Source organism: Aquarana catesbeiana, linkage group LG03 (assembly GCF_042186555.1).
Source record: "Aquarana catesbeiana isolate 2022-GZ linkage group LG03, ASM4218655v1, whole genome shotgun sequence".
In the NCBI taxonomy this organism is placed as follows: Eukaryota; Metazoa; Chordata; class Amphibia; order Anura; family Ranidae; genus Aquarana; species Aquarana catesbeiana.
In genome coordinates, this window is record NC_133326.1 from 716,777,733 (window position 1) to 716,804,294 (window position 26,562).

Here is a 26,562-nt window from a genome sequence, read left to right on the forward strand (position 1 = left end):
ACCCTCTGCTCCCTCTGCGATGGCAAGATAAGGTCCGCAACCTTACCCTTGTAACGTGGATCAAGGAGGGTTGCCAGCCAGTATTGGTCCTTCTCCTTGATACCACGAATACGAGGATCCTTACGCAGGCTTTGCAGGATCAGGGAGGCCATGCAGCGTAGGTTTGCTGAGGCATTCGGTCCGGAGTCCTCTGGGTCACTAAGGACGACATGGTCCGCAGCCACCTCCTCCCAGCCACATACAAGTCCATGTGTTTCTTGGGACTGATCCCTTAAAGACTGCTGCTGATGCTGAGTGCCAGGCTCCACCTCCATACTGACACAATCTTCCTCCTCCTCCTCCTCCTCCTCGTCCTCTTCCTGTGTGATCGGCGGGCACGCAGGAACACTGTCTGGATAAAGGGGGCCTTGAGAGCTAAGGAAGTCCTCCTCTTCCTGCCTCTGTTCTGCCTCAAGTGCCCTGTCCATTATTCCATGCAGCGTGTGCTCCAACAGGTGGACAAGGGGGACAGTGTCACTGATGCATGCACTGTCACTGCTCACCATCCTCGTGGCCTCCTCAAATGGTGACAGGACAGTGCATGCATCCCTGATCATGGCCCACTGGCGTGGGGAAAAAAAAACAAGCTCCCCTGACCCTGTCCTGGTGCCATAGTCGCACAGGTACTCATTGATGGCCCTCTGCTGCGTGTGCAGCCGCTGCAGCATGGCCAACGTTGAGTTCCACCTGGTGGGCATGTCACAGATTAGGCGGTTCTTGGGCCGGTTAAACTCCTTTTGGAGGTCCGTCAGCCGAGCACTGGCATTATATGACCGGCAGAAATGCACACAGACTTTCCTGGCCTGCCTCAGGACATCCTGTAAGCCCGGGTACCTGCCCAAGAACCGCTGCACCACCAAGTTAAGGACGTGAGCCAAACAGGGCACATGGGTCATTTGTCCCTGTCGGAGGGCAGAGAGGAGGTTGGTGCCATTGTCGCAAACCACCATTCCTGCCTTAAGTTGGTGTGGCGTCAACCACCTCTGAACCTGCCCCTGCAGAGCTGACAGAACCTCTGCCCCAGTGTGGCTCCTGTCCCCCAAGCACACCAGCTCAAGCACCGCATGGCATCTTTTGGCCTGCGTACTTGCGTAGCCCCTTGAACGACTACGGAGCACCGCTGGTTCCGAGGAAGAGGCCATGGAGGAAGAAGAAGAGGAGGGGGTGGAGGAGAGAGGTGTGTCACAATCATTAGCATTTTGGAGGCGTGGTGGCGGAACAACCTCCAACACTACTGCACCTTGTCCTGCATCCTTCCCAGCTGCCAGCAGAGTCACCCAATGCGCCGTGAAACTTAGGTAACGTCCCTGTCCATGCCTGCTGGACCATGAGTCAGCGGTAATATGCACCTTACCGCTGACCGCCCTGTCCAGCGAGGCATGGACATTGCCTTCCACATGCTGGTAGAGAGCCGGAATCGCCTTCCGTGAGAAAAAGTGGCGTTTGGGTACCTGCCACTGAGGAACCGCACATTCCACAAACTCACGGAAGGGGGCAGAGTCTACCAACTGAAAAGGCAGCAGTTGAATTGCTAGCAATTTTGCCAAGCTAGCATTCAACCGCTGGGCATGTGGATGGCTGGGAGCAAACTTCTTTCGGCGGTGCAGCAGCTGGGGCAGGGAAATTTGCCTGGTACAATCTGACGTCGGTGTACCAAAATCAGATTGCCCACAAGTACTTGGCTGTGACACACCTAATTCTACACCTTCATTCCTCTCAGTGCAGGTCTCAGAGAGGACTGAAGGTCTAGTGGGGTTGGAAATCTCAGCTGATGAGGAGCAAGGAGAGGTCCTCTTTGTTCTTTGGTGTGGGTCTTTTAGATACGCTTGCCAACGAACTGCATGGCAGGTCAACATATGTCTGGTCAAGCATGTGGTACCCAAGCGGGAGATGTTTTGGCCACGCGAGATACGCTTGAGACATATGTTGCAAATAGCAGCGGTGCGATCTGATGCACTCGTCTCAAAAAAGGCCCACACCAAAGAACTTTTTGAATAACGCGCAGAGACTGCAGCGCCCTGCACATGTGGAGCTTTGGGGTGTGATGCAGTCAATGTGCTGCCCTTAGGCTGGCCCCTGGAGGGCATCCTGCCTCGTTGGTGATGTGCCGCCTCCTCCTCCTCCTCCTCCTCCTCTCTCCTATCAGGCACCCACGTTGAGTCAGTGACCTCATCATCCCCTCCCTCCTCATTACTGGAGCAAACCTGGCAGTATGCTGCAGCAGGGGGAGCATGACTGCCAGATTGCTGTCCTTCTTGGGCACCCCCTCTGTCCATGCTCATGTTACTGCCTTCATCGAGCCCAGTATCATCATCAGAGCCTTCCAAACGCTGGGCATCCTCCTGGAGCATGTACCCAACACTGTGGTCAAACAGTTCGAGGGACTCCTCAGGAGGACATGGTGGGGCTAGGGAAGGAGTCACTGATGACATTGAGCCGAGGGAAGAGGCCGCTGCTTTGCCAGACAAAGCACCCTGGGCATGGGTGAGAGAGGATGAGGAGGATGAGGACGGCTTGGTCATCCACTCGACCAAGTCTTCCGCATGTTGCGGCTCAACATGGCCAGCTGCCGAAAAAAAGGCCAAGCGTGTCCCATGGCCACGTGCTGATGAGGATGCACCGTCTCCACGACCAGCACTAGACACAGAGCCTGCTTGCCCTCTCTTATTGGCTTGTGACTGTCTGCCTCTCCTTCTTGGCCTTCCAGACATACTAATGGCCTGTAGCTGCACTAAGCTGGGATATATATATATATATATATATATATATATATGCACTGATACTGCAGCTAGCAAAATCAACTGCCTGCCTGTAGTATGAGAACACCACCAACCTTCTACAGGTAGCTTTAGCTGAACACTGTGAGGTGGACGCACCCCACTAACTTGTAGGTTTAGCTGAACACTGTGAGCAGGACGCACTGCACTAACTGTAAATAGTCTAGCTGCCTGACTGTGGTACTAATAGGATCAAAAGAACACCAGCAATTTTCTTCAGGTAGCTGTATTTACTGTAACAAGACAAGCCTGCCTGTCAGTAAGAAAATAACAGAAATGGATCTAGCTGAACACTGTGAGCAGGACGCACCCCACTAGCTTGTAGGTTTAGCTGAACACTGTGAGGTGGACGCACCCCACTAACTTGTAGGTTTAGCTGAACACTGTGAGCAGGACGCACCCCACTAACTTGTAGGTTTAGCAGAACACTGTGAGCAGGACGCACTGCACTAACTGTAAATAGTCTAGCTGCCTGACTGTGGTACTAATAGGATCAAAAGAACACAAGCAATTTTCTTCAGGTAGCTGTATTTACTGTAACAAGACAAGCCTGCCTGTCAGTAAGAAGATAACAGAAACGGATCTAGCTGAACACTGTGAGCAGGACGCACCCCACTAACTTGTAGGTTTAGCAGAACACTGTGAGCAGGACGCACTGCACTAACTGTAAATAGTCTAGCTGCCTGACTGTGGTACTAATAGGATCAAAAGAACACAAGCAATTTTCTTCAGGTAGCTGTATTTACTGTAACAAGACAAGCCTGCCTGTCAGTAAGAAGATAACAGAAACGGATCTAGCTGAACACTGTGAGCAGGACGCACCCCACTAACTTGTAGGTTTAGCAGAACACTGTGAGCAGGACGCACTGCACTAACTGTAAATAGTCTAGCTGCCTGACTGTGGTACTAATAGGATCAAAAGAACACAAGCAATTTTCTTCAGGTAGCTGTATTTACTGTAACAAGACAAGCCTGCCTGTCAGTAAGAAGATAACAGAAACGGATCTAGCTGAACACTGTGAGCAGGACGCACCCCACTAACTTGTAGGTTTAGCAGAACACTGTGAGCAGGACGCACTGCACTAACTGTAAATAGTCTAGCTGCCTGACTGTGGTACTAATAGGATCAAAAGAACACAAGCAATTTTCTTCAGGTAGCTGTATTTACTGTAACAAGACAAGCCTGCCTGTCAGTAAGAAGATAACAGAAACGGATCTAGCTGAACACTGTGAGCAGGACGCACCCCACTAACTTGTAGGTTTAGCGGAACACTGTGAGCAGGACGCTCTGCACTAAATGTAAATAGTCTAGCTGCCTGACTGTGGTACTAATAGGATCAAAAGAACACCAGTAATTTTCTTCAGGTAGCTTTATATACTGTAACAAGACAAGCCTGCCTGTCAGTAAGAAGAGAACAGGAACAGATCTAGCTGAACACTGTGAGCAGGACGCACTGCACTAAATGTAAATAGTCTAGAAGATAACAGGAACGGATCTAGCTAAACTGAATACAGTGTATATATATATATATATATATATATATATATGCAACACCTGGGATGCATATATATAGACAATACACTTTAAGTGCAGCTAACTGACTGACTGTCCTGCCTAATCTAGCTAACTCAAATGAAATGACACTGTCTCTCTCTCTCTCTCTATTTCTCAGCACACCGGAACACACTGCACAGGGCCGCCGTGCAGGCGGCCTTATATAGTGTGGGGCGTGTACTAAATCCCCTGAGCCATAATTGGCCAAAGCCTCCTTGGCTTTGGCCAATTACGGCTCTCTGTTAAGGCGGCGCTGTGATTGGCCAAGCATGCGGGTCATAGTGCATGCTTGGCCAATCATCAGCAAGCAATGCACTACGATGCCGCAGTGAATTATGGGCCGTGACACGCCACACGAATTTGGCGCGAACGGCCCATATCGTTCGCAATTCGACGAACGATCGAACAGCCGATGTTCGAGTCGAACATGGGTTCGACTCAAACACGAAGCTCATCCCTACTTACAAGCTATCAGCATGATCATTGAGATGGAAGAGGATAATTACTCAGAATAACAGGATAGTCACTCAGCATATGCAGTCTTTGAAGGGATCTGACATTTCAAAAAAAATTATTCGGTTACATCAGCATCAGGTGCTTGGTAGCTGGTGGTGATCCAAGACTGATTCATTTTTATGAAGTTCAGTCGATCGACCGAGTCGGTGGACAGACGCACCCTGTGATCGGTTACAAAGCCTCCAGCAGCACTGAATGTGCGCTCCGAAAGAACGCTGAATGCAGGACAGGCCAGTAGCTCAATTGCATACTGTGCAAGCTGTGGCCAGTGATCCATCCTCAAGACCCAGTAACCCAGAGGATTTTCGGTGGGAAAGGTGTCCAAGTCAGATCTTGCCCCTAGGTATTCCTGCACCATGTAAAACAGACGCTGGCGATGGTTGCTGGAACCGATCATACCCTGGGACTGCGGACTAAAAAATTGTCTGAACGCATCAGTCAGATGACCACCTTCTCCACCGCTCCTTCTTTGACTGACCGAAGCCACAGCAACACGTTGTCCAGAAACAGGAGTTTGTAACCTCCCAGTCTCTGGGAACGGGTTGCACAGACCTTTCTGCAAGGCCCCCCGAAGATGTTTCATCCTCTGCTCCCTCTGCGACAGCAAGATAAGATCCGCAACCTTACCCTTGTAACGTGGATCAAGGAGGGTTGCTAGCCAATATTGGTCCTTCTCCTTGATACCACAAATACGAGGATCCTTACGCAGGTTTTGCAGGATCAGGGAGGCCATGCGGCGTAGGTTTGCTGAGGCATTCGGTCCGGAGTCCTCTGGGTCACTAAGGACGACATGGTCCGCAGCCACCTCCTCCCAGCCACGTACAAATCCATGTGTTTCTTGGGACTGATCCCTTAAAGACTGCTGCTGATGCTGAGTGACAGGCTCCACCTCCATACTGACACAATCCTCCTCCTCCTCGTCCTCTTCCTGTGTGATCGGCGGGCACGCAGGAACAATGTCTGGATAAAGGGGGCCTTGAGAGCTAAGGAAGTCCTCCTCTTCCTGCCTCTGTTCTGCCTCAAGTGCCCTGTCCATTATTCCACACAGCGTGTGCTTCAACAGGTGGACAAGGGGGACAGTGTCACTGATGCATGCACTGTCACTGCTCACCATCCTCGTGGCCTCCTCAAATGGTGACAGGACAGTGCATGCATCCCTGATCATGGCCCACTGGCGTGGGGAAAAAAAAACAAGCTCCCTTGACCCTGTCCTGGTGCCATAGTCGCACAGATACTCATTGATGGCCCTCTGCTGCGTGTGCAGCAGCTGCAGCATTGCCAACGTTGAGTTCCACCTGGTGGGCATGTCACAGATTAGGTGGTTCTTGGGCAGGTTAAACTCCTTTTGGAGGTCTGTCAGCAGAGCACTGGCATTGTATGACCGGCGGAAATGCACACAGACTTTCCTGGCCTGCCTCAGGACATCCTGTAAGCCCAGGTACCTGCCCAAGAACCGCTGCACCACCAAGTTAAGGACATAAGCCAAACAGGGCACATGGGTCATTTGTCCCTGTCGGAGGGCGGAGAGGAGGTTGGTGCCATTGTCGCAAACCACCATTCCTGCCTTAAGTTGGCATGGCGTCAACCACCTCTGAACCTGCCCCTGCAGAGCTGACAGAACCTCTGTCCCAGTGTATCTCCTGTCCCCCAAGCACACCAGCTCAAGCACCGCATGGCATCTTTTGGTCTGCGTACTTGCGTAGCCCCTCGAACACTTACGGAGCACCGCTGGTTCCGAGGACAAAGCATAGGAAGAGGCCATGGAGGAAGAAGAAGAGGAGGGGTGGAGGAGAGAGGTGCGTCACAATCATTAGTAGTGGCATTTTGGAGGCATGGTGGCGGAACAACCTCCAACACTACTGCACCTTGTCCTGCATCCTTCCCAGCTGCCAGCAGAGTGACCCAATGTGCCGTGAAACTTAGGTAACGTCCCTGTCCATGCCTGCTGGACCATGAGTCAGCGGTAATATGCACCTTACCGCTGACCGCCCTGTCCAGCGAGGCCAAGACATTGCCTTCCACATGCCGGTAGAGAGCCGGAATCGCCTTCCATGAGAATAAGTGGCGTTTGGGTACCTGCCACTGAGGAACCGCACATTCCACAAACTCACGGAAGGGGGCAGAGTCTACCAACTGAAAAGGTAGCAGTTGAAGTGCTAGCAATTTTGCCAAGCTAGCATTCAACCGCTGGGCATGTGGATGGCTGGGAGCAAACTTCTTTCGGTGGTGCAGGAGCTGGGGCAGGGAAATTTGCCTGGTACAATCTGACGTCGGTGTACCGAAAGCAGATTGCCCACAAGTACTTGGCTGTGACACACCTAATTCTACACCCTTATTCCTCTCAGTGCAGGTCTCAGAGAGGACTGAAGGTATAGTGGGGTTGGAGATCTCAGCTGATGAGAAGCAAGGAGAGGTCCTTTTTGTTCTTTGGTGTGGGTCTTTTAGATACGCTTGCCAATGAACTGCATGGCAGGTCAACATATGTCTGGTCAAGCATGTGGTGCCCAAGCGGGAGATGTTTTGGCCACGCGAGATACGCTTGAGACATATGTTGCAAATAGCAGCGGTGCGATCTGATGCACTGGTCTCAAAAAAAGCCCACACCAAAGAACTTTTAGAATAACACGCAGAGACAGCAGTGCCCTGCACATGCAGAACTTTGCGTTGTGATGCAGTCAGTGTGCTGCCCTTAGGCTGGCCCCTGGAGGGCATCCTGCCTCGTTGGTGATGTGCCTCCTCCTCCTCTCTCCTATCAGGCACCCATGTTGAGTCAGTGACCTCATCATCCCCTCCCTCCTAATTACTGGAGCAAACCTGGCAGTATGCTGCAGCAGGGGGAGCATGACTTCCAGATTGCTGTCCTTCCTGGGCACCCCCTCTGTGTGTGCTCACGTTACTGCCTTCATCTAGCTCAGTATCATCATCAGAGCCTTCTAAATGCTGGGCATCCTCCTGGAGCATGTACCCAACACTGTGGTCAAACAGTTCGAGGGACTCCTCAGGAGGACATGGCGGGGCTAGGGAAGGAGTCACTGATGCCATTGAGCCGAGGGAAGAGGCTGCGTTGGCAGCTGCTTTGCCAGACAAAGTACCCTGAGCATGGGTGAGAGAGGATGAGGTGGATGAGGACGGCTTGGTCATCCACTCGACCAAGTCTTCCGCATGTTGCGGCTCAACACGGCCAGCTGCCGAAAAAAAGGCCAAGCATGTCCCACGGCCACGTGCTGATGAGGATGCACCGTCTCCACGACCAGCACTGTTGCCTCTAGACACAGAGCCTGCTTTCCCTCTTTCAGTGGCTTGTGACTGTCTGCCTCTCCTTGTTGGCCTCCCAGACATACTAATGGCCTGTAGCTGCACTAAGCTGGGATATATATATATATATATATATATATATATATATATATATATATATACTGCAGCTAGCAAAATCAACTGCCTGCCTGTAGTATGAGAACATCACCAACCTTCTACAGGTAGCTTTAGCTGAACATTGTGCAGAGGTCGCACTACACTAACGTGTAAATAATTTAGCTGCCCGCGGTAGTGATAGGATCAGGAAAACACCACCAACCTTCTACAGGTAGCTTTAGCTGAATACTGTGCAGAGGTCGCACTACACTAACGTGTAAATAATTTAGCTGCCTGCGGTAGTGATAGGATCAGGAAAACACCACCAACCTTCTACAGGTAGCTTTAGCTGAACACTGTGCAGAGGTCGCACTACACTAACATGTAAATAATTTAGCTGCCTGCGGTAGTGATAGGATCAGGAAAACACCACCAACCTTCTACAGGTAGCTTTAGCTGAACACTGTGCAGGGGCCGCACTACACTAACTTGTAGCTTTAGCTGAACACTGTGCAGAGGTCGCACTACACTAACTTGTAGCTTTAGCTGAACACTGTGAGGAGGACGTACTACACTAACTTGTAGCTTTAGCTGAACACTGTTCAGAGGACGTACTACACTAACGTGTAGCTTTAGCTGAACACTGTTCAGAGGACGCACTACACTAACTTGTAGCTTTAGCTGAACACTGTTCAGAGGATGCACTACACTAACTTGTATCTTTAGCTGAACACTGTGCAGAGGTCACAATAAACTAACTTGTAGCTTTAGCTGAACACTGTTCAGAGGACGCACTACACTAACTTGTAGCTTTAGATGAACACTGTGTAGAGGTCGCACTACACTAACTTGTAGCTTTAGCTGAACACTGTGCAGAGGTCACACTAAACTAACTTGTAGCTTTAGCTGAACACTGTTCAGAGGACGCACTACACTAACTTGTAGCTTTAGCTGAACACTGTGAGGAGGACGCACTACACTAACTTGTAGCTTTAGCTGAACACTGCAGAGATCACAATAAACTAACTAGTAGTTTTAGCTGAACACTGTTCAGAGGATGCACTACACTAACTTGTAGCTTTAGCTGAACACTGTTCAGAGGACGCACTACACTAACTTGTAGCTTTAGCTAAATACTGTGAGGAGGACGTACTACACTAACTTGTAGCTTTAGCTGAGCACTGTGCAGAGGTCACACTAAACTAACTTGTAGCTTTAGCTGAACACTGTTCAGAGGACGCACTACACTAACTTGTAGCTTTAGCTGAACACTGTGCAGAGATCACAGTAGACTAACTTGTAGCTTTAGCTGAACACTGTTCAGAGGACGCACTACACTAACATGTAGCTTTAGCTGAACACTGTGCAGAGATCACAGTAGACTAACTTGTAGCTTTAGCTGAACACTGTTCAGAGGACGCACTACACTAACTTGTAGTTTTAGCTGAACACTGTTCAGAGGACGCACTACACTAACTTGTAGCTTTAGCTGAACACTGTGCAGAGATCACACTAGACTAACTTGTAGCTTTAGCTGAACACTGTTCAGAGGACGCACTACACTAACTTGTAGCTTTAGCTAAACACTGTGAGGAGGACGCACTACACTAACTTGTAGCTTTAGCTGAACACTGTGCAGAGGTCACACTAAACTAACTTGTAGCTTTAGCTGAACACTGTTCAGAGGACGCACTACACTAACTTGTATCTTTAGCTGAACACTGTGAGGAGGACGCACTACACTAACTTGTAGCTTTAGCTGAACACTGTGCAGAGGTCACACTAAACTAACTTGTAGCTTTAGCTAAACACTGTGAGGAGGATGCACTACACTAACTTGTAGCTTTAGCTGAACACTGTGAGGAGGACGCACTACACTAACTTGTAGCTTTAGCTGAACACTGTTCAGAGGATGCACTACACTAACTTGTAGTTTTAGCTGAACACTGTGAGGAGGTCACACTAAACTAACTTGTAGCTTTAGCTGAACACTGTGAGGAGGATGCACTACACTAACTTGTAGCTTTAGCTTAACACTGTGCACTACACTAACTTGTAGCTTTAGCTGAACACTGTTCAGAGGACGCACTACACTAACTTGTAGTTTTAGCTGAACACTGTTCAGAGGACGCACTACACTAACTTGTAGCTTTAGCTGAACACTGTTCAGAGGACGCACTACACTAACTTGTAGCTTTAGCTGAACACTGTGCAGAGGTCACACTAAACTAACTTGTAGCTTTAGCTGAACACTGTGAGGAGGACGCACCACACTAACTGTAAATAATCTAGCTGCCTGACTGTGGTACTAATAGGATCAAAAGAAAATCAGCAATTTTCTTCAGGTAGCTGTAAATACTGTAACAACACAAGCCTGCCTGTCAGTAGGAAGATAACAGGAACGGATCTAGATAAACTGAATACGGTATATATATATATATATATATATATATATATATATATATATATATATATGTATATATATATATATATATATATATATATACAACACGTGGGATGCATATATATATACACAATACACTGTAAGTGCAGCTAACTGACTGACTGTCCTGCCTAATCTATCTAACTTAAATCAAATGACACTGTCTCTCTCTCTCTCTGTAAGCATGCCGGAACACACTACACAGGGCCACCATGCAGGCGGCCTTATATAGTGTGGGGCGTGTTCTAAACCCCCTGAGCCATAATTGGTCAAAGCCACCCTGGCTTTGGCCAATTACAGCTCTCTCTACAGACGCCGCTGTGATTGGCCAAGCATGCGGGTCATAGTGCATGCTTGGCCAAGCATCAGCCAGCAATGCACTGCGATGCCGCAGTGAATTATGGGCCGTGACGCGCCACACAAATTTGGCGCAAACAGCCCATATCGTTCGCAATTCGGCGAACGATCGAACAGCCGATGTTCGAGTCGAACATGGGTTCGACTTGAACACAAAGCTCATCCCTAAACACCACCAATTTTCTTCAGGTAGCTTTAGGTGCACACTGTGCAGAGGACACAGTACACTGTACTGTAGCTGTAGCTGCCTGCCTGTGGTACTAATAGGATCAGAAGAACACCAGCAATTTTCTTCAGGTAGCTGTAAATACTGTAAAAACACAAGCCTGCCTGTCAGTAGGAAGAGAATAACTGGAGCAGATCTAGCTAAACTGAATACAGTGTATATAGTGTATATATATATATATGGCTTTGGCTTTGGCCAATTATGGCTCTCTGTACAGACGGCGCTGTGATTGGCCAAGCATGCGGGTCATAGTGCATGCTTGGCCATTCATCAGCCAGCAATGCACTGCGATGCCGCAGTTAATTATGGGCCATGATGCGGCACTCGAATTTGGCGCGAACGGCCCATAACGTTCACAATTTGACGAACTGTCGAACAGGTGATGTTCGAGTCGAACATGGGTTTGACTCAAACTCGAAGCTCATCCCTAGTCTTTATACCAAAAGAATCAATTCCTAACTTCTAATAGTACATATACTAAGATTGTATACAGTGGAACCTTGGATTACGAGCATAATCCATTCCAGGAGTGTGCTCGTAATCCAAAGTACTCACATATCAAAAATAATTAGTTCCGCATTGACTTCAATGGCATGCAATACCGCATAGGCAGGGGGCGCCGGAGAGCCTCGGAAACGGCCGAAAAGGCCCAAGCACACTTTGGCAGACCTCGGCAAACCTCGGAAAGACTCCGTTCACGAGCCTTTCCTAGGTTTGCCGAGGTCAGCCGAACTGTCTTTGGGTCTTTCCGTGCATTTCCGAACGCCGATGATCGGCGACTTTCGGCTCTGCTCGGCTCCGGCGCCCCCCACCCCAGGCCAAAAGCGGTAGTGTACACAGCTTTTGGCCTGAATCCTGCTCGTTTTGCGAGACAACACTCGCAAACCGAGTTAGGATTTTAGAAATACAGTGCTCGGTTTGCGAAACGCTCGTTAACCGCGTTACTCGCAAGCCGAGGTTCCACTGTACTTCATTTTATTGTTTTAGTTTCCCTCAACATGTACAGATGAAAATCTTACACGTAGTGATGCACTGATATCGATTTTTCTGTATCGAGTGTGATTACAGATATTTTGCTTTCAGTGCACACTGATGCAGAGTACCGATATTGGTGTTTCTGCTGGCACGGAGCCGGCTTCCAGGGCAATCAGGAAGCCGGGCATTGGGTAATGACATGCCGTCCGTCTTCCTGATTGCCCAGGAAGCCAGCTGCATGTTGTTTGGCCGGCTTGATTGTAATTGGCCTGGAAACCGGCTTCCAAGCTAGTCAGCATGGAGCTGGCTTCCCTGCCAATTACTCACCACCCAGATTCCTGATTGCACGGGAAGCTGGCTCCATGTTCCCCTACAGAACTGCCGGTCAGAGGAAATCCTCCTCTGACCGGAAGTTCCAGTATCAGAGCATTTGAGAGAGTACGAGTGCTCGCCAAAATACTCTGTATCTGTATCGGCACTGATACTAGTATTGGTATATCCCTGCTTACAGGTTTAGTCACTAAAATAGCTGATTTGGAAACATTCTCCAATTCAGCTCACTTTCTATTTCAGCTATGTTGTCGTCGGTTTGGTGATTCAGTTTTCTACCTCCAGAAGGAGTGAAATAGACATTAGACATATGCGATTTGATAATGTACTATATATATATATATAAAAGAGTGTGGACTCCCCTCCCCAATTCATACCACACCCTGTACATCTGGTAGGAATTTTAGGGGTCCTCCAAAGTGTGGGGGTCTCCCTTAAAATCCTTTATCAAACCCAAGATCCGAGCAGCAGATGGACAGAGCTGGAAAGGGGTGGGGGCAAGCAAGCCCCCCCCACACACACATCAATGGTAATTGTTCTGCCTATTTGTTGACATTCCATTAGGGGATAGAGAGCTGTCACGAAATGTAAAGAAATGGGCGGCCAAAGTCCCGTGATGTCGCAACTCGCTCGGCCCATTTGTTGTTATTTTGTGGCGAGAGTTCGACAGGATCGGTCGTGTCGGCAGACGTTGGGAATTTTTTCTTTTGCCAAGTTGGCGGTTCTCTTCCATCGTGATTGATGTGAATTTTTATCACTGGAGGACGTGTGGATTACATCAGTGGAATTTTTTTTTTAACCACTTGACAACTGGGCACTTAAACTGCCTTCGTGACCAGACCAATTTTCAGCTTTCAGCACTCTCACACTTTGAATGACAATTACTCAGTCATGTAATACTGTACCCAAATGAATTTTGTGTCCTTTTTTTCATACAAATAGAGCTTTCTTTTGGTGGTATTTGATCACCTCTGGGCTTTTTATTTTTTGCGCTATAAATGAAAAAAGACCGAAAATTTAGAAAAAAAACGAATTTTTCTTCGCTTCTGTGATAAAATTTTGCAAATTATTAATTTTTCTTCATAAATTTTGGCCACAATTTATACTGCTACATATCTTTGGTAAAAATAACCAAAATTAGTGGATATTATTTGGTCAGTGTGAAAGTTATAGAGTCTACAAGTTGTGGTGCAAATCATAAAAAATTGATCACACCTGATGTACTGGTGGCCTATCTCATTTCTTGTGACCCGAACAAGTCAGGACAGTACAAATACCCCCCAAATGACCCCTTTTTTGAAAGTAGACATTCCAAGGTATTCAGTAAGATGCATGGTGAGGTTTTTGATGTTGTCATTTTTTCCCACAATTCTTTGCAAAATGAAGATTTTTTTTTTTTTTTTTTTCCTCCCATAAAATTGTCATTGTAATTGGTTATTTCTCTCACATGGCATGTGTATACCACAAATGACGCCCCAAAATACATTCTGCTACTCCTTCTAAGTATGGCGATACCACATGTGTGGGACTTTTTCACAGCCTAGCCACATAGAGAGGCCCAACATGCAGGGAGCACCATCAAGTGTTCTATGAGCATAAATGACACATCTAACTTGTTAACTACCTATTACACTTTTGAAGGCCCTGGAGCACCAGGACAATGGAAACGCCAACAAAATGACCCCATTTTGGAAAGCTAACACCCCAACGTATAATCTATGAGGCATAATGAGTCTTTTGAACGGTTCATTTTTTTCCAGAAGTTTTTGGAAAATGTGGAAAAAAATGAAAACGCATTTTTTTTTTACACAAAGTTGTCCATTTATAAGCTATTTCCAACACATAGCATGTACAAAGCAAAAATAACAACTCAAAATACATTCTGCTACTCCTCCTGAGTATAGCGATACCACATGTGTAAGATTTTTACACAGCCTGGCCACATACAGGGGCAAAATACTGAAATAGCACCTTCAAGGGTTTTAGGAGCATAAATTACACATCTCATTTCTCACCCACCTATTACACTTTTGAAGGCCCTGGAGCACCAGGACAATGGAAACGCCCACAAAATGACCCCATTTTGGAAAGCTAACACCCCAACGTATAATCTATGAGGCATAATGAGTCTTTTGAACGGTTCATTTTTTTCCAGAAGTTTTTGGAAAATGTGGAAAAAAATGAAAACGCATTTTTTTCTACACAAAGTTGTCCATTTATAAGCTATTTCCAACACATAGCATGTACATAGCAAAAATGACACCTCAAAATACATTCTGCTACTTCTCCTGAGTATAGCGATACCACATGTGTAAGACTTTTACACAGCCTGGCCACATACAAGGAACCCCGTCAGGTGTTCTAGGGACACATAGCATGCACATACCAAGAATTACACCCCAAAATACATTCTGCTGAGCAAAGGGTAAAAAAAAAGATTACCTGTGGTTTTAGTAGCACAGTTGTCCACAGGAGGATAGCACTGGTCCAGGCAGCAGGCAGGGACTTGGTCAGCAAAAGCGAACGCAATTGTCCAGGCAACAGACAGGAACACTGTCCATAGTCAGTACAGGCAGCAGGCAGGGATACTGTCCATATACAGTCCAGGGTCAGTGCAGGCAGAGATTGTCAGCAGTGCCAAAATATTGATCCTGGTGGTAGGCAGGAACATGGTCCATCCATGTGGTGTGGTCAGTTCATGCGACAGGCAGAGGCATGATGGCATAGGTCCTACAGGCAGCAGGCAGAAGTAGGGCCAGAGGACAGAATGGGGACAGGGGTAGAGGCTTCTCCCACCCAAATCTCTTTGAAGCCTCCGAGTCTCCAGACCCTAATCTAGGAATGAGAAAACAAAAAAAATGTTTTCTTCATCCAGAAAAACAATTCTGGAGCCCCTCACATATGTGAGACCCCTGTGTTATGAATCCCACTAGTCCAGTAGCAGGGTACAAGATCAGTCCAAGAGGCAGGCAAAAAGGATGGTCAAACAGTCCAGGGTCAGTTCCAGATCAGGCAGAGGTATGAACAGAATCGGTAGGCAGAAGCGTGGTCGAAAAACAAGCCAGGGTCAGTTCCAGATCAGGCAGAGATATAAACAGAATCGGTAGGCAGAAGCGTGGTCGAAAAACAAGCCAGGGTCAGTTCCAGATCAGGCAGAGATATAAACAGAATCAGTAGGCAGAAGCGTGGTCGAAAAACAAGCCAGGGTCAGTTACAGAGCAAGCAGAGGCATAAGGGGTGTGAAGGTAAATGGCAGGAAGTGAGGGTTATGTTTACCATACTTCACTAATAATTTAGTGAAGTATGGTAACGGCGGAAACAGTTAACTATACAGAGGCCTGGTTGGGAAGGACATTGGGGACAATAAAAAGTAGTGTCTCTTCTCACTCCTCCTTTGGTGCACACCCGGCATTTTTTCTGCCGTTTTTGGCCTGTTGGTCTGGGGGGGATTTTTTCGGGAAAGTGGCGTTCGGACAGTCTACTAATCACATCGGATTGAATGGTTTCTGGTGGGCCGTTCGGGTATATAAGGGCAGTGATGATTTCCTCCTGGTATCCAAGGAAGGATTTGGGGCTTGCAGTGGATTTATGATAAATAACATAGCTGTTATATATGGCCAAATTGAACAAATATATCGAAACTTTTTTATACCACTGGTATGTTCTTCTCGTGGCAAGATAGGGTTCGAGCATCTGGTCGTTGAAGTCGACACCCCCCATATACTTGTTGTATTCAAAGATGCATGTGGGCTTTTGGATTACCCCATTCCTCCTGGTTATCTCCACGACGGTGTTATTGTGGATTGATGAAAGCACGTAGACGTCCCTTCTGTCCCTCCACTTCACAGCCAGAATTTCCTCATTCCTCAAGCTCGCCATTTCCCCTCTTCTTAGCTTTTTGTTCACGAGGCTTTGAGGAAAGCCCTTCCGGTTCTTCCTTATGGTGCCACATTCTGGAGTCTTCTGTCTGTGAAGATTTCGGAACAGGGGCAGACTAGAATAAAAATTGTCCACATATAGATGGTAGCCTTTTTCCAGGAGTGGGTTTATGAGTTCCCAAATGACTTTCCCACTCGATCCGATATATTCTGGGCAATTAGGGGGATGTAGCTGGGTGTCCTTCCCTTCATATACCATGAAGGCATAGGTATATCCTGTAGCTCGGTCGCATAATTTATACATTTTCACCCCATAGCGGGCCCTTTTGGTGGGAATAAATTGTTTTATGCCCAATCTGCCACTAAATTTGACCAGGGACTCATCCACACATATGTGCTGGTCTGGGGTAAATAACTGGGGGAAGATATCAGAAAAATATTTTAGTAGTGGGCGAATTTTATATAGCTTGTCAAAATGTGGGTCATTTCGGGGAGGGCACTGGGTATTGTCATTGTAGTGTAGGAATCTCATAATCATGAGATACCTGGTTCTGGGCATTACAGAGGAAAAGATGGGCATGTGGTGGATGGGGAGGGTAGACCAATAGGAACGTAATACATTTTTTTTGGTTAGTCCCATACAGAATGTGAGGCCCAAAAAAATTCTAAACTCCTCCACTGTTAGGGCTCTCCATTCGTAGGGACGGGCATAATAGGACGTTGGGTTACTTGCTATGTATTGTTGGGCATATAGATTGCACTGGGCCACAATCGATGCAAGCATGTCCTCAGTAAAAATAAGGTTGAAAAAATCTAATGGTGAAAAATTTTCTGTATCCACCTGGACTCCTGGCTGGGCAGTAAAAGGGGGAATGATAGCTTCTCCTGAATTGGGTGGCAGCCATAAGGGGTTCTCAAGGGAGTAGGGAAGGCTGGCATGGGACCTAACCCTTTGGGCCTGAGGTGACACCCCACTGGTACGTGGACTTTGTCGAGGTACTGCGGTGCTGGTGGATGGCACTGCGGTGCTGGTGGATGGCATTGCGGTGATAGTGGATGGCATTGTGGTGATAGTGGATGGCATTGCGGTGCTGGTGGATGGCACTGCATCCTCACCAGTACGTCTTCGTCTGGCGGGCGGACTCTCATCCTCCTCTGAGGCTGTCAGTGTACCCCTGCTGAGGACAGGCTCGTAGTCCACGTCAGACTCAGAATCTGAATAGGAATCTGAAGCGGAGAGCTCCCCGTTGCTCTCGTCGGCCGCAAGAATATTATATGCCTCCTCGGCTGAATATACTCTTTGTGACATAGTGATGAAAAATGGCAGATATGTGGCACTGATGACACGTGACACTGGCAGATTGTACTGGTAATAGATGGCACTGATACGTGACACTGATGTGGTAGGTGACACTGGTGACACTGATGACACTGATGTGGCAGGTGACAGACAGGTGGCACTGACGACAGATGGCACTGACAGATTGTACTGATACGTGGCACTGATACGTGGCACTGATATGTGGCAGGTGGCACTGACAGGTGGCACTGACAGGTGGCACTGATGTGACAGGTGGCACTGATGTGACAGGTGACACTGATGTGATAGGTGACACTGACAGGTGACACTGATGTGGCAGGTGACACTGACAGGTGACACTGATGTGGCAGGTGACACTGACAGGTGGCACTGATGTGGCAGGTGACACTGACAGGTGGCACTGATGTGGCAGGTGACACTGACAGGTGGCACTAACGACAGATGGCACTGACAGATGGCACTGATGACAGATGGAAGCACTGTGGCACTGATGTGGCACTGTATGGGCACTGTATGGCCACTGTAGGGTGTTTCACTGAAGGCTCGGCAACTCACAGTAATGACAGATCGCTCTCTCTCCTCACACACGGTCTCTGTGTGAGGAGAGAAAGCCGGCAATGAGAGATGATCTCATATGTTTACATTTGAGATCATCTCTCATTGGAAGCTCGGATCGCGCTGTAAACGGCCGCTGTGATTGGCCATTTACGGCGATCTGTGACTGGCTGTGTCCAAGGGACATGGTCAGAGCAGAATTTCCCCGATGCGCGCTCCCGGGAGCGCGCATTGCGGAAGTGAACAGGAGGACGTCCAGGGACGCCCTCCCGGCAATTGGAGTCCGCGCTGTAGCCGTCTTTCGGCTATAGCGCGGACGCCTAGTGGTTAAATAAAGAATTTTTCAAAAACCTGTGTTGTATTTTTTTTTTTCCAATAAAGGACTTTTTAAATGGTGTTGTGTGTTTGACGAGCTAGAGCATGTTCATTCGCCCCAGCTACATGCGGTCGTTCCTTTGGTTGGCTTTGACTGCTGTAGGTGCTTTTTGGCATAGCGCGTACAGCAACCATTCAGGGTTTAATCAGGCTCAGCGAGCCAAAAGATTTAGCCGAGCCTTTGGCTCATCCTTCGGCTGCTTAGTGAATAACCCCCTAAGTGTCATTACTCACAAGCATGCACTTATAACTTGCAACATATAGCATGCCAATAGAGGCTCAGATGTGGCAAGTGCATTAAAATCTACAATGCTGCAGCCTGTCACAGGCATGTTTAGAAATAAAACAATTTAAATCTCAAATTTTACACGTCCTACCATAGGAATAATACTGAATTTCAATTTAGTCAATGTAGTGTAAACTGTGCACTATTTTATGAAAAGCCACTTATATTTATTTATTGTAAACCCTGTTTAGCCACTTCAATACCAGGCACTTAGACACCTTCCCGCCCATGCCAATTTTCAGCTTTCAGCGCTGTCGCAATTTGAATGACAATTGCGCGGTCATGCTACACTGTACCCAAACAAATTTTTTTATCATTTTGTTCCCACAAATAGAGCTTTCTTTTGGTGGTATTTGATCACCTCTGTGGTTTTTATTTTTTGCGCAACAAATAAAAAAAGACCGTAAATTTTGAAAAAAAACAAGTTTTTCTTTGTTTCTGTTAAAATTTTTTGTAAATTAGTACGTTTTCTTCTTCAATGATGGGCACTGATATGGCTGCACTGACGGGCACTGATACGGCGGCACTAATGGGCACCAATGAGGTGGCACTGATGAGGTGGCACTGACGGGCACTGATGATGGGCACTGATAGGCGGCACTGATGGGCACTGATAGGTGGCACTGATGGGCACTGATAGGTGGCACTGGTATGCGGCACTGATGGGCACTCATAGGTGGCACCGATGGGCACTCATAAGCAGCACTGATGGGCACTTGTAGGTGGCATTGATGGGTACTTATGGGTGGCACTGATGGGTACTTATGGGTGACACTGATAGGTGGCACTGATGGGCACTGATAGGTGGGCACTGATGGGCACAGATGGGCACTGACAGGTGGCACCAATGGACACTGATGGGTGGCACTGATGACACTGATTGGTGGCACTGATGACACTAATGGGTGGCATTGCTGGGCATCACTGAAATATAATGGTGCCAATCAGTGCCAATTTGTGGGCACTGATTGGCACAGATTGGGCACAGACTGGGCACATTGGGCACATGTGGATGGCCATGGGGTACATACCTGGCCATCCACATGTTGCCCCCTTCCCTGGTGGTCCTAGTGGCGTCCCTGGTGGTCATCTAAAGGGGAGGCTGCGCTGATAAGCAATCAGCGCAGACCCCCCTGTGAGGAGAGCCGCCGATCGGCTCTCCTCTACTCGCGTCTGTCAGACGCGAGTGAGGAAAAGCCGATCAACGGCTCTTCCTATTGACATCGTGATCAGCCGTGATTGGACACGGCTGATCACGTGGTAAAAAGCCTCCGCCGGAGGCTCTTTACCAAGATTGGTGGAGCGGTGTGTCAGACCGTGGGCGTGCGGCGGCATGTTATAATGGAACCACCGCCCGTCCGTCAATCTGCTATAGGCCGGGCGGGAAGTAGTTAAGGCCTCATTCACACGGGCATAAAAAAATTCTGTACTAATTTGTGTGGTGTTAACTTCTGTGTGCATCTGTATGCTGCACATAAATACATGGCCCCATGCACACAGCTGCATATAGGACTGTGTTTTTGCATTGCTAACAAATGTGCACAGAAAAAGGAATAAAGGTGCATCTGGGACTGCAAATCATGCACGTTTTACACATGTACGCATGTGTATTTGCCTAAACACACATGCAGTCAAGTCCATAAATATTGGGACATCGACACAATTCTAATCTTTTTGGCTCTATCCACCACTGCAATGGATTTGAAATGAAATGAACAAGATGTGCTTTAACTGCAGACTTTCAGCTTTAATTTGAGGGTATTTACATCCAAATCAGGTGAAGGGTGTAAGAATTACAACAGTTTGTATATGTGCCTCCCACTTTTTAAGGGACCAAAAGTAATGGGACAATTGGCTGCTCAGCTGTTCAATGGCCAGGTGTGTGTTATCCCCCCATTATCCCATTTACAGGGAGCAGATAAAAGGTCCAGAGTTCATTTCAAGTTTGCTATTTGCATTTGGAATCTGTTGCTGTCAACTCTCAAAATGAGATCCAAAGAGCTGTCACTATCAGTGAAGCAAGCCATCATTAGGCTGAAAAAACAAAACAAACCCATCAGAGAGATAGCAAAAACATTAGGTGTGGCCAAATCAACTGTTTGGAACATCCTTAAAAAGAAAGAACGCACCAAGCTCAGCAACACCAAAAGACCCGGAAGACCACGGAAAACAACTGTAGTGGATGACCGAAGGATTCTTTCCCTGGTGAAGAAAACACCCTTCACAACAGTTGGCCAGATCAAGAACACTCTCCAGGAGGTAGGTGTATGTGTGTCAAAGTCAACAATCAAGAGAAGACTTCACCAGAGTGAATACAGAGGGTTCACCACAAGATGTAAACCATTGGTGAGCCTCAAAAACAGGAAGGCCAGATTAGAGTTTGCCAAACAACATCTAAAAAAGCCTTCACAGTTCTGGAACAGCATCCTATGGACAGATGAGACCAAGATCAACGTGTACCAGAGTGATGGGAAGAGAGGAGTATGGAGAAGGAAAGGAACTGCTCAAGATCCAAAGCATACCACCTCATCAGTGAAGCATGGTGGTGGTAGTGTCATGGCGTGGGCATGTATGGCTGCCAATGGAACTGGTTCTCTTGTATTTATTGATGATGTGACTGCTGACAAAAGCAGCAGGATGAATTCTGAAGTGTTTCGGGCAATCTTATCTGCTCATATTCAGCAAAATGCTTCAGAACTCATTGGACGGCGCTTCACAGTGCAGATGGACAATGACCCGAAGCATACTGCGAAAGCAACCAAAGAGTTTTTTAAGGGAAAGAAGTGGAATGTTATGCAATGGCCAAGTCAATCACCTGACCTGAATCCGATTGAGCATGCATTGAAAATGCCCCAAGAACAGGCAGGAACTGAAAACAGTTGCAGTAGAGGCCTGGCAGAGCATCACCAGCGATGAAACCCAGCGTCTGGTGATGTCTATGCGTTCCAGACTTCAGGCTGTAATTGACTGCAAAGGATTTGCAACCAAGTAATAAAAAGTGAAAGTTTGATGGATGATTGTTAATCTGTCCCATTACTTTTGATTCCTTAAAAAGTGGGAGGCACATATACAAACTGTTGTAATTTCTACACCGTTCACCTGATTTGGATGTAAATACCTTTATATTAAAGCTGAAAGTCTGCAGATGTCCCAATATTTATGAACCTGACTGTATGCATTTAAAGTTTGCTATACATTCTGGGCCTGCATAGTGCTAGAATGATTATTCCCTTAGCGCTGACCGTACGCACATATGGCTTTAGGGGGTTATACCGGGATGATGCCTGCCTGTAAATGGTGTTCAAATCACACATGTGAGGTATTGCCGCAATCGTCAGAGTGAGAGCAATAAAAGTAGCAAAAGACTTCCTCCGTAGCTCTAACCTGGTACCTGTTATTTATTTTTAAAATACCGCCTATGGAGATTTTTAGGTACCATAGTTTGTTGCCATTCCACGAGCGTATGCAATTTTAAAGCGTGACATGTTAGGTACCTATTTACTCAGCGTAACATCATCTTTCACATTATACAAAAAAAAATGGGCTAACTTTACTTTTTTAGTTTTTTTTTTAATTCATGAAAGTGTATTTTTTCCTAAAACAAATGCTTTTGAAAGATCGCTGCGCAAATACTGTGTGACATAAAATAATTCCAACGATCGCCATTTTATTCTCTAGATTCTCTGCTAAAATATATATATATATATATATATATATATATATATATATATATATATATATATATATATATATATGTATATATATATATATATATATATATATATATATATATGTATATATATATATATATATATATATATATATATATATATATATATATATATATATATATATATAATGTTTAGGGGGTTCTACGTAATTTTTTAGCAAAAAAATACGGATTTCAATTAGTAAGCAACAAATGGTAGAAATAGGCTTAGGCATGAAATGGTCTATGTACCAACAGACAGTAAGTGTTTATACACATTTACAAAGATGCATATTTTGTGCACCTTTGTAAACTCGTATTTTGCAAATTGTGGTGTGTGTTGAATTTAGGCCTCATGCTGTTGGTGCATTGAAAATAAAAAAAAAAATAGTGACTACAGTCACTTCAGCACATTGGTGTGCGAAGGCAGAAATTTTCACCGCCATGTGTGACACATTCTGAAAAGAATCTACCCCAGAGCACTGGAGATCACCATTATCTTCTAAAAACATTTTGCTGGCTGCATACCTGGAATAAAAGGTGTTTAATGTACCCTAATGCCCTTGATTACCCTACGTGTAGACAGGAAAGGTTTGAAGCATTTTTTTTCCAAATATTCGTAAATTTGAAAATTTGTATAGTCGTACATTTGTAAATTCGTACCTTCGCAAATTCTTACATTCATACATTCGTACATTCATAAATTCTTAAATTCACACATTCGTAAATTTGTAAATTTGTAAATTCGGAAATCTGAAATAATAATTACCTAATAGTAACTTAACTATTACTAACTATTAAATTATAGGTATTGTAATTTCCTTTCAAATTTGGCTGTTAGTGAACGTAACGAATTCAAATTTATCCGACTTTATGAATTATCCGAAATAACGAATGCCGCATCTAAACGAATGGAACGTAATGAATTAATAATAATAAATAATAATAATAAAAACTTGTTATTATTATTAACTTGTTCCGTTCCATTTGTTAAGATGCGGCATTCGTTATTTCGGATAATTCATAACTTTGGATAAATTTGCATTCGTTACGTTCACTAACAGCCAAATTTGAAAGGAAGTTACAATACCTATACCTAATTTAATAGTTAGTTCCTATTTCAGATTTTCGAATTTTCGGATTTTCCCATTTTGAATTTCCAAATTTCCGAATCTTCTAATTTGCGAATGTGCGAATTTACGAATATACAAATTTTCTAATCTACTAATGTACGAATTTATACACTTCCGACTTTACAAAATTTACAAACGTATGATTTTACGAATTTATGAATGTACGAATGTACGAATTTACGAATGTACGAATGTACGAATTTACAAATTTACGATTTGCGATCATAACGAATGACCCAAAAAACGGAAAAAAACAAAAAAACAAATGAAACGAAAACGAGCAAATTTTTTGGCAATGCACATGTCTAGTTTGTATACACACAGCAAACACACAACCGCCTATTCCAAATGTATTATTTTCACTGCAATAGCATACATTGCATAATTATTAATAATAAGTAAAAGTAAAGATGTTAAAAATTAATTTACCCTGGATTCCCTGAGATAAAAGTGAAACCATCAAGCAAAAAGTTGTTTGAGCTCCAATGCTGCCTTTTCCAGGGTACAGTATGAAGCGCAGTGCTCGGTACAGTGGGAGGAGCTTTACATTAAGGAAACCCAAGCTGAGTATAGGTTCTGTAAGTTCTGTATGTAAGATTTTATAACAAGGTGTAAAGTCAGTGTGGTTTGACAACATATAACGCACAATATCTCCCCAACCAAAGTGGCACAAACGTTTATTTTTGCAGCACAAAACAGCACAAACGAATAGCGCGTTTGTTTTTAAAATTCAGCAACATGGGGTGCAAAGTGGGCGGGGTTGCAGCAACTATAATGCACAATATCTCGGCAACCAAATCGGCACAAACATTTATTTTTGCAGCACAAACCAGCACAAACGCGGCACAAAGGAATGGTATATTTTTATTCAGGTTTTACAAACATTGGGTGCCAACTTCACACAGCTGATGACAAAGCCATCCTCATCCTGCTCATCCTCTGTCACCCAGGCTAAGAGAAGCTTGGCTGCCAATGCCTATTCCATCAGCTCAATGGCATCAGTCACTCACTCTCTAGCCCCACCATCATGTCCTGAGGAGTCCCCCGAACTGTTCGACCACAGTGTCAGGTACATGCTGCAGGAAGATGTGCAGCGTTTTGAAGGCTTCGATGATGGTACCCAGGTTGAGGATGAAGGCAGTAATGTGAGCCCAGAGAGAGGGGTGCCCAAGAAGGATAAGAAACTGGCAGTCATGTTCTTCCAGCTGCATCATACTGCCAGGTTTGCTCCAGTGGCGAGGAGGGAGGGGATGATGAAGTCACTGACTGCGGCACAAACCAGCACAAATGCGGCACAAATGAATGGCGCGTTTCTTTTTAAAATTCAGCAACATAGGGTGCAAAGTGGGCGGGGCTTGCCTTAAATTGAATGTTTAATATCTCAGAAACCAAACCGGCACAAACGCTCATTTTTGCAGGACAAATCAGCACAAATGATAGGTATATTTTTATTCAGAACAAGATATACACTGAAGCGGCCATGGCAGCAAAGTGTAACAAAAGAGGTGGGACTTTAATTGAAGCTCCCATTCTCACTTTCTCACTGTTACATCCACATATGTTTGTTTTGTTCACATTGTCCCACACATATAGGGTTTTTCAATCATTTTTCCCACACCAGGTGAGCCTGGGAGCGATGGTCTGCTGTGCTCGTTGTCTGTGTTGCCTGCCGCCATTGGACGCGCCCTCTCGGTTCCCGTTACTGACCATGGGCTGGCCCACTGACCTGGACGTCCTGTGTCCTGGTGCATATACCCAGTAAGTTTACATGCCCTACCCGGGCTTTGGGTGGAAGGTTACCCACACTCCCCCAACTGGGTTATTGATTTTCTATGCATTTTATATTACAGACAAATCGCATTTCTGCTCCTGAAGAGCGGCTTTAAGCCGCGAAACGCGTCGAGCTAATTGATGTTGTGAACCATATATATACCCATTATATTATGCAATTTTTACATTTTTACCGATGAAGGATCTGAGAACTTTTGACTGTGCAGTTGCTATCTTTTGAAATGTTTTTACACTCTATGAACACTAGTGGACTCCCCAAATTTTATCATTATTATACAGGATTGTAAACATGTTGTTACCAGTTGTTGCTACTATAGAGTCTGGCGCCTAGTCATAGGTGCAGCCTCATGTATGTACAATTTTATGTTGGTTGAATATGTCTTTAGGCAATATTAAAACCATTTTCTATCGTCCACCACTGAGTTCATTTTGTCACCATGAGCTTCAATTAAAGTCCCACCTCTTTTGTTACACTTTGCTGCCATGGCCGCTTCAGTGTATATCTTGTTCTAGTTGACAGGGATGGAGGCACATGGTTCTACCCAGCCATACTAGCCTCAATTAAAGTCCCAATTTCCCAATCCCCCCCTTTTTTCAATTATACAATAGGGATGGAAGCTCCTGGTGACATCTACCCATATATTGTTAAGACCTGTTTTCTGCAACCAGCCTTACTGGCTCATTAGTCCTCTTCCCTTGACCACCATTTTATCTATCCTACTCCTTACCTATAATTTGGAGGTTGTGATGATATGTTATATAATTTATTCTTGTTGTATCCTGCACCGGCCACTAGATGGCTCTGGCCTGACGGCTGCCCACGTCTCAGTGCGGGAGCCGCGATGCGCACTGGTGCCCCTCCTTCCCCCGCCCGTCATCTGACGTTCGGGGGGTGGCCACGCTACCACTGCGCATCGACGTCACACACGCACACCGGATGTGCGG